Source organism: Marmota monax, unplaced genomic scaffold (assembly GCF_021218885.2).
Source record: "Marmota monax isolate L192 unplaced genomic scaffold, Marmota_monax_Labrador192_F-V1.1 WCK01_AAM20220418_F8-fsc00026, whole genome shotgun sequence".
Taxonomy (NCBI): Eukaryota; Metazoa; Chordata; class Mammalia; order Rodentia; family Sciuridae; genus Marmota; species Marmota monax.
Window position 1 is genome coordinate 6,872,757 of NW_026693108.1, and position 13,618 is coordinate 6,886,374.

The following is a 13,618-nucleotide window of genomic DNA, read 5'->3' on the forward strand; positions in this document are numbered from 1 at the left end:
CCACACCTCAAATAGAGCATTAATATCCAGGTTACACAAACAACTTAAAAAAAAACTTAATACCTAAAAAACAAGTAGCCTAATCAATAAATAGGCAAAGGAAATAAACAGACACTTCTCAAAAGAAGATATGCAAAGAGTCAACAAATATCTGAAACAATGTTCAACATCTCTAACAATTAGAGAAAAACTACATTGAGATTTCACTTCACTCCAGGCAAAATGACAACAATCAGGAATATAAGTAACAATAAATGCTGGCGAGGATGAGGGAAAAGGGTACACTCATGCATTGTTGATGGGACTGTGTATCGGTCCAACAACTATGGAAAGCAGTATGGAGATTCCTCAAAAAACTAAGAATGGAACCATCGTTTGATCAAGTTATCTGATGCCTTGGTCTAGATCCAAAGGATTTAAAATCAGCACAGTACAGGGACACAGCCACATCAATGTTTATGGCAACACAATTCACAATAACTATGTTTACGGAGCTATCCTAGGTGTAGTTCCACAGATGAATGGATAAAGAAAATGTGATATATAGATAGATAGATAGATAGATAGATAGATATAGATATATAGATATATAGATATATAGATATATAGATATATAGATATAGATACACACACACACACAAACACGGAATATTAGCCATAAAGAAGAATGACTTTTTTTGACATTTGCTGGTAAATAGATGGATCTGGAGACTATCATGCTAGGCGAAATAAGCTAATCCCCCCCAAAACCAAAGGTCAAATGTTTTCTCTAATATGTGAAAGTTAACCCACAACAAGGGCATAGAGGTAGACGTTCAGTGGATTAGACAAAGAGGAATGAAGGGAAGGGAGGGAGGATGGGAATAGGAATGACAGTGGAATAAATCTGACACAACTTTCCTATGTACGTGTAGGAATATACCTCAGTGAATATCACCATCGTGTATAACCACAAGAAATTAATTAAAATTTTTAAAAAACTATGTGTAAATGTCAGAAAGATCAAGAGAGGGAAGGGAGCAAGAGATGGGGAGGAGAGGGGTTATAAAAGTACTGAGGACTGAATTAGAGCAAAATACATCCCATCCTTTTATAATTATGTCAAAATGGATTCTACTGTCAAGTATAATTAAAATGTGTCAATAAAAATAGGCTCTAGCTTCCCACAAACACAATTCACATTTTTACACTGATATTGGGTCTAGCTATATTGCTAAATTCACTTTTAAATTTCTTTAAGGATCTGTGCATGTTCTTAACTCACAATATATAACTGAATATTTTTTATTAAGTTTCTACTCCACTATACTTTAAACATTTCTTTCTCTCTCTCTCTGTTTGTTCTTGTCCTGTGTTTCAGGCTGTGATTTCTTGCACAATGGTGTGTTTAATTCTCCTGCCACCCTCCTTGTGCTGCTACTAGGGAGAAAGCCTTTTTTGAACACAGGATCATTCACTATGATATTTTCCATAAGTTCTGTATAGATAACCCTTATTACGCTAATAATATGGCATTCTTTACTTAGTCTTTTAAAAGCTGTTAATATAAGTGGATTTTTATCTATTAAGGCAATTGCTTGTTTTTATCAACCTTTATTTTTGTTATTATCAGTGACTTACATTGGTTGATATTAGAATACTAATTAATATTCCCTTTCTGGAATACATTCTACTTGGTCATTATTTATTAAGCTTTTTAAATTATATACATAAGTAATTTTGTTTATAATTTATTTTATATTTTTGGAAGATAGCTGCCAGTAGTGTGTCTTTCTTTCTTTTCTTTTTTTTTAAATCTAGCTTTAGTTATACATTTGCTATTTTTCAGTCTGTCTGTTCTTTTTGAGGGGATGCATTCTTCATATAATTCCATGTACTTACATGTTAGGGTCTGTAAAAAAGTCAAGATGGCGCCTGGCATTTTGCCAGAGGGAGTGGTTTGTGAAGTAACGCCAGGGAGCCATTAAGTGTGGAGATTCCTTATTGGTTGACTGCTGTATCTAGTTTATGTTAATTAAGATAAGCTGTGTGGAATGTATATATACCCCTCCTGTCCTACAATAAACGGCTCCCATTCCTGCTGCATCAATCTACACAAGTTCCTCGTCACCTCCCGGTTAGTTTGCTGCAGCTGGACTGCGGCACTTACACTCTGCTTAGTTTCCACTTCACTTAAATATATTTGTGAGTTTCTAATTGTAATTAACTTATTAATCAGTTATAAGTTTCCATTTTATTTATCATTCTATAGTTTCTAGTTCTCTCTGGAAGTTCTCAATCTGGCATTTTGTTTTTTGTTGAATATACTAAACAGTCCTTTTAATAGTTTTCACATATCATGTCTACTTGCTTAACTTTCTCTTTCTATATTTTAAAATGGATCTTTGTCTCTACATCCGTTTGGTATAGTGCATTGCTAATTTAAAAAAAAAATCTGATAAATAGTAGGAGATATAAGGCAATATTTCATATCCCTTCAGAAAGCCTTTCCCCTTTGTGAACCTTGGGAAAGCCGCAGTTCTATTACTTGAACTCGGGTGGTGGCAGCGTCACCAATGAGTTGCTCTCTTTCTTGATCCTTTACTGTTATTGCAGGTTATTTTTAGGATCATAAAGTAAATTTAGTACTTTCATCACATTCGCTCAACCTCTGATGCATCCTGAACTTGTGTTTTTGCCTCACAGCACAAAAACCTGTGGAAGCTCTCCCTGTCTCCCCAAGTTCATGTTCCCAGCATGATTCCCCTGAGGAATTAAAGACTCGAGTTCAGTAGTAGACTGTGGAAGCGTTTTCAAGGTGCTTCCACAGAATTGTTTAAAACACTGGTTTTACAGTTTTTCACATATTATTCTCAGAGGATAAAATTTCTGAATTGCTAACCAGTTAATTCCAGAAAGTGAGTTCAATTCTCTAACACTAAATATTAAGTTGTAGATTGTGAAGAATAGTCTTTTTTAACCTGCTTCCCATAACAGCTTCCATCTAACAAAACCATGAAAATAAAATTCCTATTCACCAAAGTAGATATCAGGTGATATTAAAGTGTTTTCTCACAAATAAAATCCCCAAAGACACCCTTTCTCAAGTGAACAATACAAGAAGTTTTGTCTTTCAGCCATTGCTGTAATACATTAACTGTGAGAGATGCTTGGTAGAATAGTGATGGAGATTTAAAGTATTAAATCATGCTAAAAATCCATAAACTTCTATGACAAAGATGAGCCAAAGAGAGACCTAAATATGTGTGTTCTTATTCAAACAATAATATTTATTTTGGTGTAAATTCTTGAATATGGATTAGTATCATTGTAGTTTTAAGGTTTTTTTTTCCAAAAAAAAAAGTCATTTGTTGTTTAATATTAAATTTCCAAGGGGGTTATTTATTTACCTTTCCATGAAAACATTATACATGAAACTAGAAAAAATGTTTCTGTGGTTGCTAAGGCAACATTTTGACATTAAGAATGAGCTTTTAGGTACTACACAAAGGGAAAAGTTTGTTTGTTCTTATTTTTTTAAAAAAATGGTATTAAGCATCTGAATAGAGAAGCCATTATAATTACTATCCCAAAAGTAGACTTCCATAAAGACCAAAGAGGAAAAAAAAAAAAAGATCAAAGAGGAATCCACTGTGACACATCCAAGAGGGTTTCCTAGATGTATGTGTGACCATTGCTTTATCAATTACATGGAGTCCAGGGTATACAGCATGGATGCAGGATCCCTTTCAAAAATAATTTCCTCTGAATTTTTAAAGGAATATATGAATTTTGTACACTCTCTCAATTATGATATTGTATGACATTTCAAGTATAAGACTTTTATTCCACCCTCACTATCTCTGCAAATGCAAAACTGAGAACTTAAGCTATCAACGGTGCCTGGTACCCCTGCAGTGTTGAGTAACTGACCAGCTGCTAAGAATTGTCAACAATTGCCACAGTGCAGGAAGTTAACATATTTATCAGATACTTGAGATGGAAAAATGGTATTTCATGGGGACTTTTTACCCTGTGCCATCTGGTCCTGAGGTGCCTATTACATCTATTATTGACTCATTAAAGTCAATGAGGTGAATAACACAATTAAACTTGTTTACTTGTCATGTAACAGTCAGTGAACACTGAAAGGAAACTTCCAGTTTCTGTACCACCGTGCGCCACATACCCACCTCAGTAACACTTAGTGACTCCCCAAATTGATCTCAGATTAACATCTCTCAAAATTATAGTGCCATTTAAAAGCACATGAATATTTGAGGCTACTTTTTAACGTACAAATGCTATATAACAGTCACCATGAAAATTATTCTTTATAATTAAAACAATAAAACAGAAATAAATGGCCAATGGGGACCAAGCACAGGCTACATGCTCCTGCCCTCCACTAATCATTCAGCTACAGATGGCTTGCACATTTGAAAATTGCTTGCAGAAAATACAGTTCCATTTGCGTAGGCAGGGCAGCAATAGGCAAAGCTATCAGAATAAAAAAGCTTCTTTCCACAAGGCAGTTTAAGAATTCATTATTAGATAAGCTTTTAAACACGTACATAAATGGCTGTGGTCAAATAAAGATATTATTCTTATTTTATAATATGTCTTCTATATTCCATCATAAAATGATATAAATACCTTGTGATTGGACCTAAGAAAAAAATCAGTACAAAGAAAGTTTTAAGACTTTATAAACATTTATATAAATATATAGAATAACAATTATTAAACTACTTTTATGTGAGATAATACTTTCAATAATATAACATGAATATTTTTCATCTATAAATAATTATTGATATAAAGCAAGTATGTATCATTTGTTCATTATACACATTAAATGTTCAAACACATTAATGGAATGCAGCTTTATAATTAAAATTTTATGAATAAATAATCCCTGGCTTTATAAATAAGAATGACCTTCACCATAGTCAAAGTAATTGACATATATTATGTCAAAGATATATATATATATATATATATATATATATATATATTTGTTATATAAATATATATATATATAAATCTATTTAATCTATATATATATATATATTTAAATCTATTTAATTTAAGTCTCTATAGAAAGATTTGTATGTATCTATCTATATACAGGAGAGATTTAAATCATGCATATAGGTACATATGTCATACACACACACACACACACACACACACACACCCACACACACACACACACACTCATAGAAAGAGAGGGAAAGAGATTCCCAACCACAATCGGAGCAGAATGAAACAATGTCTTTTGAAAACTTCTTGAGTCTGAGATAATTTCAGGTTTCTGTCTCACTTTTATCTCTGGGTCTAGTGCAAACACCTAAAGAGAGACATGATTGAGTGATAAGTTCCACCCTGTTGGAGTTGAAAGAAATATTTATTCAATTTAACAGTAAAGTCATCCCTCTCAAATATAAATTTCTCCCCACTAGGAACCATATGCAATTTTCAAAATATATACATACTTTACAAATAATATAAATATATCTTTTATCAAATCTGGACAAACAAAATCTACTAGAAATTTTCCATCTAAATGCTAAACCTCAATTGCAGACAAATAGAACTAACTGCTTTTCATCAAGTAGAAGACATACAGAAGCATCATTGGCCTTTAAACTTAAATAAATAGAACTTTGAAAGAAATATTCCCCAAAGGCCACATGCCTTATCAACAGTTATTTTTCAACCTGAGTAATGCAATTTAGGATTCACATTGTACACTATTTAGCAAGAGAAAGTAATCAATGATCCAGACATGCAAACTCAATTCACTAGATCACTATAACTTAAAATTTATGCTTCTCACATTACAAAAATAAAATAGAAAAATAAAATAGAATGATAATACAAATTAATATATATTGCCTTAGTGCACTACACAACAATGAACAAAACTACATTTGGGCCAATGGGTATCTGAATGTGGCCCTTCCATGAAGATCTTCTAATGCACTTCAGACACTTAGCAGCTTAAAAATGAAGAAGATGCTTCTTTGTTGTAATATGTACAGGAAATGTTTGGTGAACTGTGATAACTAAAAATAATACCAGCTTCAAATTTTCATGCATTTCCATGATCATAGGTTTATCGTGTTTTTTTTAAAAAACCATTAAAAGGACCTAAGATTTTAGTGTTAATATTGATTGTTTATGTTAGACTTTCATAGAACACTGATTGTCCTTCAGAATCTAATGTTTTCATGTACATTTGAGGAACAATTGCGATGTTTTCTAGTCACACATAGATAAGGGCAAAGGTTAAGTGGTGTGCATGTTGAGCTTATTGATAATTTTCAAGTAGTAAAAGTCCTTCCCATTAATGAGTGCCTTGCCAACAGCACTTCAAAGAAGACACAACATAAAAATTAGATTTCAGAATGGCTCAACCTCCATTTAAACAGACAACATGGTCTTTAATTATCTAAAGAAAAACAAAAGTCCATTTGCTTTTCCACAAAGAATCTAAATCATGTTAAAAGTAAACATACATTCAGAAGCTCTATAAATTCTGGATGGTGTTCAACAGGAAACGCCTTGAGAACATACTTCAGGAAAATATCTTTCTATCACATGAAAGTCTGCCTATATGATCTTCTTAGAAAAGATAATTGTAAAAATTAGGCTATTAATTGTCAGATCAAATAACCTTCTTGAAAAGGAAAATTGATCTGCAAATGGACACGTGGGGATGAAATGAGAGCGGCCAACCCATATGGACCAGAGAAAGTAAACACAGGATCAAATGTTTTATTTTGGGAACCATGAGGAAAGCAAGAAGTTTTGAAGCCGTGAAAAGCCACTTAAAATATCTTTAATGTGTGTGATGAATCAAGAGAAAAATCAGTTTAATGATAAAAAATACAGACTGAAAGAAAACACTAACTTTAAAACATGCAGTATTTATATCAAGGCCAGGCTTTCTTGTAGAATGTTAGCAGTACTATTGCCTACTATGAATATCACCCAGTGTCGGGGGACCATTTTTAAGAACCAGTGATATATAAAATGCATGGTAATTTTATTTTGTACTTCTGAAAAATAAATTTAAAACTCATGTAAAAATAAATTTGAAAGGATTACTGAGCACTTTTCAAATAAGGTACAATATAATGCTTGATAATATTGAGTAAGTAGTAATATGGAAATATAAACCTAGATAAGAACAGCATCCACAGCAACACAGATTAACGCTTCAGCAGGATGAAGAGGTCCAAGGCCCACAAGTGCTAAGAGGTATGATCTGAGTGTCACATACTCTTCCCCTCCCAGAAGCCTCAGGGCTTTTTCAAAGAGTTCCAAGGAGTGCTCTGATTCACTTTAGATCCACTTTATTTAAAGAGAAATCCTCACCATCTTTGTTTATTATGGGCAAAACAAAACTTCCTGGATTTTTTTTCTTCTAAGAGCTCTGAAAATTACCAAAAAGTCTTAATAATCTTCATAAATATCAAATCACCGTAAAAAAACAATGTTTTGGTCAATGAAGTGTAAATGAATAGAAAGTATATGAAGTAATTTTCCTTTAAAGCACACAAGCTTGTAAAAATCAAGGGAAAAGTAATTCCAAGAAGGACATTTGGTACTTTAACTTCGAGTGTTTCAAAGCAGTTCAGGATATCATGGAGCGAAACCAGCCTGCAGACACATCATATTTTGGCTATATTTTGTTGTAGGACAGGGATGATTCTCCATTCAGCAAGTTTATGCTGAAATACAGGATAGAATCTTAGAGGTTCTTCCATGCCTTGATGGAATCTTATAGTAATTTAGAAATGACAGACATAAATAGATAATGTGATTATGTTTGTCTTTATATTTAAAAAGGCCACTTTTAACAGAGCATTTTTAAATTAAGTTAGAAAGTAGTCAATTATGCTTTAACTAACATCTTCTCATCTAATTGCATTTTATATTTTTTTCTAATTCTTAACCCTGAAAGGTACTCACATCAAGGTACCTAAAGTATAATAGAGAAATGGAAAGTGATTGTAGTTTGGGGCAAATGAATAAAAAATGAAGTCCACTTTCTCTTTGCAATTAGGTCCAAAGCTCTTTTCATTATATTGCATTGAGATACAATTTATATGTCATATAAGTCATCTGTTTTTTATACAATTTGATTTTTTAGTATATTCAGAGTTATATAATCATTATGACAGTTTTAGAACATTTTCATCACTGACCAAAGAAACTCCATTCTTTTTTTTATTTGTTCTTTTTAGTTACACATGGCAGTAGAGTGTATTTTGACATATGTACATGAAGTATAACTTCCTATTTTTGTGGTTGTACTTGGTGTGGAGTACACTGGTCATGCATTCATATATGAACACAGGAAAGTTATGTCTGATTCATTCTACAGTCCTTCCCATTCCCACCCCCACCACTTCCCCCACTCTGCCCTGTCCAATCCAGTGAAACTTCCCTTCCTTCCCTGCCACCATCCAACCACCCTGCCCATTGTAAGTCAGCCTCCACATCATAGTTCCATCTATTTACCAGCAAATGTCATAATTTCATTGTTCTTTATGGCTGAGAAACTCCATTCTTACTAGCAATCTTCCCCATTCCCTATAACCCTTCCCTGCCACCTCTAGCCCTTGCAAATACTAATTGTCTTCCTGTGTCTATTGATGTGTCTATTCTGAACACTTCAAATAAATAAATCATAGATTTAGTAGGGATTCTTTTGAGCTTTGTCTGTGTTGTAGCATGTCCCAGTACATATATCTTATTGCAAAATCCTACAACACTGTATGGGTATCATATTCAACTTATTAATTCTTGGTTTGATGGACATTAGGGCCATTTCCACATCTTGGCTATCACTACTGCTGGCCAAATATTCACACATGAGCTTTTGTGTGGACATGTGTTTTCATTCCTCCAGGGTATGTGCCTATCAATGACATAGCTGTGTCACTTGGTCACATATAGTTAAATTTTGAGGAATGGCCAGTCTGCTTTTCATAGTGGCTGCACTACTTTGCTTTCCCTCCAGCATAAGCTAAGAATTTCCATTTCTGTCGTCCTCCCCAGCCCCTGCTAGTGTCTCAGGTTCATCTTAGTGGATTTGAACTGTCATTTTTTTCGTGCTTTGGCTCACATTTCCCTGATGCCTACAGGACTGTCCCAGCTCGAGGGTGAAACATGAATAATATAGTGGTGTAATGTGACATAGATCAACCAGATTAGAGAAGATCAAGTTCCAGCAACAGATAGAACCAACCACCTGACTAGGTGACGTTTGTGCTCAAATAGGAAAGGATAAAAGGGCACTTTGTGAAGACTCTGGAATTATCATTGCACTAAAGAAGACTGGTCAAGTGCAAAGTCCCTAAGGCAGAAATGAACGTGGCACTTTGAAAGAATATAAAGCAGTTTAGAGTGAGTGTGGCCTGTAGACTGAGTGGGAGGCAAGTGACAGAAAAAACAAAAACAAAAAAACAGGGCCATTGCATATGTCATCGCCTACCACCCATCAGATGCTCAGTAAATGCTCCTTATTAGGTTTATTTTACTAATATATGTATTAACAGGGATGTACAAATTTGACTTATTAAAGGAGAGGTGTAATTTCAGCTGATAAAATATTTTGCTGCTTCATCACTTTTAAAATGAATTTGTCCTTGGAGTCAGGTGGCATAATGGGAAGGGCAGAGGTTTGGAAACCTTAGATTAAAATCTCATGATCATCACTTTCACAGCAAATGTGCAGGAGTAGGGTGCCTGGAAGGGAGGAATTGGCATCTTTCATTACAGTCCACAGAGTTTGAGTCTTAAACTTGGAGAGGGTTCCAGTGTGTTTTAGCTTGGCCAATCTGTGAATTTCCTTTTCTCTCCACCAGCAAGCTTCAAGGTGTCTGGCCACCCTTCTGTCCTGTGCAAAATCTCCCATCCTTTGAGGCTTGTGTGAATGCTCATCTTTCGGGATGCTTATTGGTGAGCACCAGGGCTGCTGTGACTGGTCCATCCCTGAGGTGTCATTACAAAGGCAGACATGTGTCAGGTGTCTGCTCAGCCCAGGTGAACATCAGTTCTCATTTGAATTCAGTCTGGGTATTTGCAGATGTGTTCTTGGTCCTCTAACTCCTAGCTCTGACAGCAAATGATCTTTGCTGAGACTTGACTCTGTCCTGACCCCATTCTATCCTTCCCCAGGTTCCAACCTCTAAAATGTTATAACCATTTCTTTTAGATAATGAACCCTGCAGTGTAACCAAAGTCTCCATTTCCAGTGCATTTGGTTTCTGATAGAGGATGGCTGGGTTCACATTTTAGACAACTTTCCTCTTCTCTCAATCCCATGATGGAGGAAGACCTAGTAGGTTTCCTGAGCTATTTGGCCTTAACCTCTTTCCCTTCCAGACACTTGGGCTTCTTGGCTGTCCCTTGGAGCAGCAGTTCCCCAGGGCTGTCTGCTCTTTATCTTCCCTAAGCATGAAACTGAGTCTTGCCTTCCTACCACGTGGCTCCCTCTCTCATTTCCTGCAGGTTGTGGTTTGACCTTGGCATGACTTCTACACCATTAATATTTGCTGTGTCTTAAAATCACTTAATACCATCTGACAGAATAAAAGTCTGTTTCCCTTGAAACTTTTTTTTTAAATTTTTTGTTGTCCATTTCTCCCAAGTTAAAAAAAAATCACCCAACATAAGGAAGACACAATAAAAACTGGTTCAGAATGCATGAATGAAAATGCCCTGAAATATTTTATTAATTATGAAGAACTATTTGGGGATAAGGTAACAGATATCAAGTTAATATAGAAAGAACTGAAGCAATCAGAATGAATACATGCTATTTATATAAGGTCAAGTTTGACTTTAAAGAAATAAGACAAGGGTGAAACGAAATGAAGGCATGATTAGTAAGTGAGAAAGTACTGGAAAGAAAGGAACAAATGGAATTAGGATTTTATTTTAGGTAAATGTGATATAAAATGTGACATTTTTCAAAACACATAGATCATATTGCTTCGTTTCCTGAATGTTGTAATGATCTTATTTAGGCTATACATTTTCTACCCAAATGATGACTTTTGCATTTTTAATGATGTCTTTGGCATCAGTGCTGACCACTGGGTGTATGTGCTCCATAGTCTTTCTACCCACTTCTGCACGTTTTGCTCTCTGGAGACCCAGTTTGGGAGGTTTAGAACTTGCATAATGAAAGTGATGCTTTCAAATTGGCCTCAAATTCTGGCACCAGGTATGAAGCTTTATGTCCTGGGAACTGAGGATTAGGACATCATGAAAATGGTGCATATTTTAAGGTGAATCCTTGACGTGATGGTCAAATGTACTGTGGGGTATGACTCTAAATACTAGACCAGAGTTATTCTTCTCTCTGCATTAGCCCTGAGCAAAAAGGAAGCAGGCAGTGGTTTTACTTCCATTACAATTTTATCCCCAGAAAAGTAATGATAAAGGGCATAACTAAGTACATTTTCTCTTCTAGAGGTACAGATGGGTCAACACAGAGGAAATGACAGTTTGTAGCTCAAGATTCTCCCAGGGTTAAAAATACACACTTTGAGAAAGAGGACAGGAAGCATCAATAGACAGCTGTCTGGATATTGATCAGCCTTACACTGGAGAGGAAATTAAAAAAAAAAAAAACAAGGAGAATGCATTGTTGACCTCTTCATTTCCTACCATTGCATTGTCACTGGGCTGAAAATGATCAAAATTTAGTTGTCCCACAAAAGGAAGTCCTCATCATCTTCAACAATAAATAAATAAATAAATAAATAAGCTAAACTCCAAAAAATAATACTAACAGAAAGAAACATTCTCCAGATCATGTGTTCATCAGTAACTCCTGGACAAGTTTTTTAGTTGTTGATTTATTGGAGTAACAGGCCCAGAACATACTCAGCACACTGTTTAAAGTGTGAAATCCTTGCTATTCCAAAAATGATTCTTGGCTGGTCCAGAATCCTTAACATCGCCTGGAGTTGCTAAAAATGAAGTACCTCTGCCTTTCTTGCACCCATGGAATCAGAATCTGCCACTTTAACAAGGTCTCCAGGTGATTCTCAAGCATGTTAGCTTCTGGTTAAAGTATGCATGCATTATTCACAGGGACCCAAGGGTGAGGCAGGCAATAGAAAGATAAACTTGGAGCTCTGGATGAGGCAAAAATGATTGGGTGAGACAGAGGCAGCCTTGATAGCAAGTATGCGGTCCTCACAGAGCTTTTCCATAGAATGTGAAGCAAAAATAATACACTGTTCAGGGAAGGGAAAAATCTGCCCATATTTTCCATCTCTTGTTTGAAATTATGATTTAGCATGAATTTCAATAGAATGTTCTTTCAATGAGATCAACTCTAAAGTGATGCCAATTTCAATGAGCCAGAGTAGAGCTTTAGGTAGACGGTGTGAAGCTGAGGGCATTTTAAGACAGTGATAGTGGGACTTGGACAATAACTGGTCTCCAGGGTTGTAGGGGAAGAGAATAAATACAAAGGTGGTTCAAATGTGTCATCTCCCCTTTCTAATACAGAGATCACTCTGCCTTGTCTCGGGGCTCACACATCCCCACCGCTAGACTGCAGGGTGGTCAGACTAAGGTACCACCCTAGATTGGCCTGTCAGTGCTGACTCAAACAGTGCCACCTGTCTCTGTACCTTGTCACCACTGATTTGCTTATTCTGTATATCTTCCTAAGTTTCTTTCTTTTTTTTTCTGTGTTCTTTATATCTGATCTGTAAAAATTAAACTTTTACCAGCATTTTATTCTTTCTTTGTGAAAGTCATCTTTTCCTTTGCCATAATTTCTCTTCTGCTATCATTGTTAATATTTTATTTATATCTACATTTCTATCAGTTTTGTTTTACTTTAAATCTCACTTTAATAGCACAGGAGTTTGTTTTACTCATCTAACTACATTTGTATAATAATGTGACTTAACAAAGAATATTTTATAGGTGATATCGGACTTTGTTCTACAAAATATTTCTTTTTTCAACATTTTGATCATTTTTCTGATGTTTTGTACATGCTATTAGTCACTGAATACAAAATTGCTGCTAGATATCCAGTTGTTTGCTTGTTCTTGATAGAGTGGTTTCTCGTAATGCTGATGGTTCTCTAAACTCAAAATCTTTGTCCAGCTCCTTTAAGAATTAACCTGGGCGGTCACTCAGGGAGCTTCTTGTCCTCAGCACTATGGATCACTGGGCTGGATCATTCCTTTCTTGGAGGCAGGGTGCATTCATTGTAGGATGTTTAGCCACATAGCAGATTCCACCCACTGGATGACAGTAGCTCCTCCCCTATCCATGATATGACTCCCCAAAACATCTCCAAATATCGCCAACGCTCTGTGGGTCACAAAACCAGTCTTGTTTGAGAGTCACTGTGCTACTGAAAGTCGTCTTCTGGATGCCACCTATGACCAGAAGTGCACCAGCTTTTCTGTTCAGCTGTCCTGGTAGCTGAGGGCCACGGCACTCACGGATTCCACAGCATCCTTCCGCTGGTTCTCCTTTCTAACACTGCTCTGATTCCCTCCCCTGTGTGGAACCTGCTCCCACAGCGGGGTGCCACTGCCCCTGCAGGTCGCTGGGTCTCAGTCCCCCCTTGCTTAGCAGC